The sequence below is a fragment of the Phasianus colchicus genome, chromosome 1 (assembly GCF_987193195.1).
Source record: "Phasianus colchicus chromosome 1, bPhaCol1.hap1.1, whole genome shotgun sequence".
Taxonomy (NCBI): domain Eukaryota; kingdom Metazoa; phylum Chordata; class Aves; order Galliformes; family Phasianidae; genus Phasianus; species Phasianus colchicus.
The window spans coordinates 134,509,820-134,514,942 of record NC_143436.1 but is presented as its reverse complement, the minus strand read 5'-3'; the positions used below and the strand labels follow the sequence as shown (position 1 = coordinate 134,514,942).

The 5,123-nt window shown below is 38.8% G+C and overlaps 1 long non-coding RNA gene across 1 annotated transcript; it reads right to left on the bottom strand.

Moving 5' to 3' along the window:
- Positions 1 to 239: 239 nt before the first annotated feature.
- Positions 240 to 868, bottom strand: LOC116236571 (uncharacterized). Its single transcript, XR_004168573.2, has 3 exons — positions 778 to 868; positions 640 to 703; positions 240 to 493 (listed from the first exon to the last, which is right to left on the bottom strand). It is a non-coding gene; the product is annotated as an uncharacterized LOC116236571 (long non-coding RNA).
- Between the last annotated feature and the right edge of the window lie 4,255 nt (positions 869 to 5,123).

Genomic DNA, 5,123 nt, shown 5'->3' with positions numbered 1-5,123 from the left:
TTCCAGAGGCAATCTGACTACAAGACCTGAACTGAGCAAGAGTAATTCAATTGACTTCACTGAAGCTGCACTAATTTAGACCAACTATAAATTCATCTTTTCTTGTGAAATATGTCTAGGAGTGACCTTGCAGTGCCCAAATGACTGAATTAATTCTGGGCAGCATTTCACCCTCAAAATAACACAGAAATTGGAGAAGTCCTTTTTTTTATTTAATTTTTTATTTTGTTTTATTTTATTTTACAAAATTGGTTGAAATTTTGCATTTCCTCCTTCACAGGGTAAGTAAAAGGCAATGCTGGAATAAAGATGAGGGTAGAATTAGGCCAATGTCTTACATCATCCACATGCTAACTACAATTAATCCACGATGCTTTTAAGATACAGATGAGGAAAACAGAGTATGTTTTTTTGCAGTATTGTTCTTTCCTCTTCATGTCTATTCCCTTCTTTTCACAGTAACTTTTTTATCCCCTTCAAAGTTGATTTGTTTCTGTAAAAAGAAGAAAAAATCCCACTGTATACTTTATTGATTATTAATTTGAAATACTTTAGAAGACCCAGGTGGCTGCATAAAAACTGAGAGGCTGCAGCAGAGATCTTTGCAACCCTTTCTTAAGCCATCCATGTTTCATTTACCTGTTGAAGGTCACAGCTCTTGACAAGAGAGCCAGTTCGATTACAAGGAGACTATTATATGTTTCTAGAAAGATCAGGGAAACAAAAATGAGCACAGGTGGTTTTCTGAGAGGATCACCCAATGTACCTAGGCCATACCAAACCTGGCCAACCAAATCTGGGTGTGCTGCTTGCTGTCAGCAGTTTATTTACCATCATAATGGAAATCCATAGATACTGGCTCATTCAAACTCAGTGTTGCTATGCTACCTGGGACAGCAATGGCAAAGGCCCCAGCCAGTATTGGGCTTCCTGGCATTCCTATGGCAATGTGAAGAGGCCCTCCGGAATATTTGGGAGATCAGGAAGAAGAATATACATTTTTTTTCTATATGAATGCCGTATATTCTTAGAAAACAGAAAAACAAATCAAACAATTCAGTAAAACTCGACTTTACTTACTGACATTCCTCTGACAAAAAGTTGAACCAACATCCCCTTCTATCTGACAAATGAATTCGGATTACTTAACTTAAATAAAGGAATACATTTGCCTTAACCTAACCTAGCTCCTTTTTAATCAGGGAAAGAAAGCACTTATTGTAATTTAAGTAAAAATCAGTGTATAAAAATCAGCTTATAAGTAAGTTTCTCTGCAGTGCCAATTATTTTTACAGCATTTCTGACTGCTGGAATTAATTCCAGTTGGAAACCAAGATGCACAGGTCCCATAGAGTGAAATCTGGGATACAATTTTTTCTCACCACTGCAGAATTTTATGGCCATATCTTTTCTCTGTTTTTTTTTTTTTTTTTTTTTCCTGCTCATATTGACTCCCAACTAATGAAAGTTCTAAGTATAAGTATGATTAACAATACAAACTTAAGAAACTGTATGTAAACTGCCACAAGAAGAACAGATCAGAGTTATGCTTACCAGAAACTCAATCAACTGTTGCCAACCACTACACACTAGTAATGATTACTGCATTTTTCTCATTAGAAAGGCAGCTGTCATATAGCTTACGGTTTGGACAGAAAGAAATAAGTTAGCATATTGCTTAAGAGCTGTCTGCTATATCCCTAAATGTGAGTCTTTTCCTGTGTTTTGCCAAAAATATGCTAGAACATAAAATCCTTCATTCTGCAGAATAATAAATGTCATGTTTCCATTTCCCAGTGTCTTGTCAGACTGTTTAAGATAATCAGGATCAAATAAGACACGGATGGTGAGCTTAGGACCTCAGACTTCGGAGTGTTGGTTTTGACACTGATAAGGGCAAGTGACAAGCTGAGCAAAGACTTTGATGCTGGGTAGCACTGCTGAACCATCACAGGGATCTGGTTCATAACTTTCAGCCACAACTTTCAGTAAGCAGCTGATACAACCCTAAAACTCTGCTATCAGACAGTAACACCTAAAGATTGTAGCAGACATACAGATGGGAGCCAAAATAATTTGCCTGTATGCTAAAGCAGGGGCATGTAAATCAGCCTGGAAATCAGGCCTCCCTTTTGGTGTCATGTGCTGGAGAACACAGATCTGTTGTGAGTTCTGAATAATCCTAGCAAAAGAAATGCAAAAGTAAGTTTTCAACATGTGTTGCTTGTTTAACCATACCAACCCCCATTGTAAAGAATGGATGAATGCTTCCAATGACTTTCTGCAGACAGAGTGAAAGTAAAGCTGCTTAGCACTCATTACAGTAGGGACGAGAACAAGGATATGTCAACCATATTTTATCCATAACGCCTGCAAGTTCTCTTTAAAGCGCCTAGCAGCCTATGTTTCAACAATAATGCTGATTCATGGATGGGTAACGTAAAAGCAAATTCACTTTTGAGCCCCTTTTCCCCATCATTCTTTGCCACTAATTCTCCCACGGTCAGTTCAGTCATCTCGAGTATCTGATAACACAGATTATCCGAGCATTTATTTTCAGAGGATGGTACATTCAAACAAGTTATTTATGGAGAAGGCCACTCCAGCACAACTGCTATACATTGTCAGGCAGAAAGAATCTGTGCCTCTTGCATGTAACATAATTAAATATTCTATGCTATGAGAAGCAAATTATTATCACCAAATTGTGTGAAGAAGTAAAACCTAGTTTGCAAATAACTTGACCAAAATCTGAACAGTGCTGATGCTGGATTTAGTGAATTCAATGATGCTGAATTTAGTGGAATTCTACCACCTTGTGTGGAGTTTTATTGGGAGTCTTCTGTTCTGTCCTATCCTTCTTTCACTGTATTCTATGCTATAATGTCTGAACCCATAAGGCTAGCTCTGAAAAAATCTGTCAGCTTGAGATGAGATGCTCAGTGGGATTTTCAAAAGAGCTTATGTGTTTTTTTACCTAGGCGTTTATAAAACTGCCACATTGACAAGAATGATTCTCCCAGTTTTTCGATACCATATGGTCCATGTGCTGTTAGGAGGCCATCTACTGTGTTTCCTTGTTAGTCATTCAAGTACATATTGTGTCCATCTGCAGCTCTCATATGTAGTTTCACTGTAATTGCCCTTTTCTGAGTACTGCGTTTCATTCTGCTTTGTGCTGGCTTGCAATAATGTTCTTCCTATGACACGCTTCACCACATGCTCCTTAAAAAGTGCAGTAGTGCCATGCTGAACGGTACAGTAGATGCTTACAGAGAGCTCACCCGTGACATACAATAAACCAAGGAGCAGTGCTACAATCACATTCCACGCTCCAACCTGGGCAGGAGAGGCAGTGTAAAGGTCAGACACTGCACTCTGGTGTCAGCAGAGTGAGCAGAGTTACCAGGAGGCAGATTCCCCTCTGCCAGGGCTTCACAAATCCTCCATCACAGCACTGGCTTTGGGGATAATTTGAGAATGACACAATTTGTATTCTCAAAGATCTCATTACACATATTGCTCATTTAACCTTTAAAAAAGCTGGAAGAAAGTATGCCAATGGATTCTGGCTGATAAATATCTAAATTGAGTAAATTTAATTAAAAACTGTTGTAAATGTCATTTAATCTGTGGATGCTGTGACAATACCCGTTGTAGCTTTGAACCAGTTTCAAAATGCGTAAAGATATCCTTACATGAGTTTGTACTGGATGGTTTCTTTATTCTTTCTTTCACAAGAAAAGGCAGGTTGGACTTTTATTGCTCAGTAAAAGTACTGAACTGAAATCTTGGAGAACTTTCTTGTGCCTTGTTACTGCCAGGTGATGCTGGCTGGAACAGTGCTTTCTCTCTGAAGTCATTAAGTGTTTTTTTGCCAGATAAAAGATGTGGGAGGAAAGAAAGATTTATGTTAAGTTTCAGCTAGGGAATCCTATTTCTCAGTACGCAGGAAATGAAAAGATCAGTGCATCTTTTTCAGCTTCTATTCTGGCCACATCATCAGCCCCTCTGTTACTTTAGTGCACACCAGTGGTATCTGCTCAGTAGGGAGCACGGCTTGATGAATTTAGCAAAATCTTGTTGGCTGACCTTTTCGCGCTGGAGACATGATTTCATTTCTGTTGTCTGAAAATGAGCACCAACAAGACAAGTTATTTCCATGTCCCAGCTGGAATATTGCAGTGCTAATGTATTTCCAAACATTTCTTTATCTATACAAAGCTATTAGTTTCAGGTCTATCTAAGAAAAACAATGTTTCTCTTTTTTCTGCTTTCTTCATGTACCAGCAAAAGTCACAGGATTTCGCTCCATTATTCCACTCAATCTGTAACTGCAAATATCAAACCAAAAATTGCTTTTTGGAACAGCGAGGTAGGAAAGCTCACAGAGGTGTACTGTCATACTAATGCTAAGGCATAAGCAGAAACCAGTTCAAGAATTATTTCACTTGCAGCATCCGCAATATGTAGGATCCCAGACAGGCAAACTGAGCAGAGCACCGGTGACGTGAGCTCAGCCATTATACTCCATTAACTGCCCAATATTGCTGCCAAATTAGTTCTTCTGGTTTAATTACTCCTCAGTTTCTGCCACTAACCCTCAGGTTTTAAAGTTCTATCCTATTACAGAGGAGTTTTGGTTTGGTTTTTGTAAAAGAGAAAGGGATGATCCAGCAGAATGATCTTAAAGAGTGATTGGGCAAAGCTACAGCAGCAGAGCTGACATGTTGTTCTTCAGGGGCACCCAGTGGCCTGGGAAGTAAAGGAGTAATAAACATCTATAGCAGGACAGAAGCAGAAACCAACATTAACAACAAGAATAGCTTATCAGACTGTGCTGTCACATCATCCTCTGTGGAGATGTCAAAAAAAAGCCCACACTGAAGTAAGACGGGCATCTCTTGTAATATTTCAACAGGTGATGAGTGCCTAAGTGGCTTTTATGCTTTTGCTAACATTCCCTGGCAATGCAGCCTTCAGCGAAGTGGACTATGAATCCCAAAGAAACCAAAGAAAGATGTAAAAAATGTTCAGATAATTCAAAATATTCAAATCACTATTCATCAGGTCACAGGTCAACTTCTACCACAGTTTGAGAAATGTTTGGAGCTCATTTAATA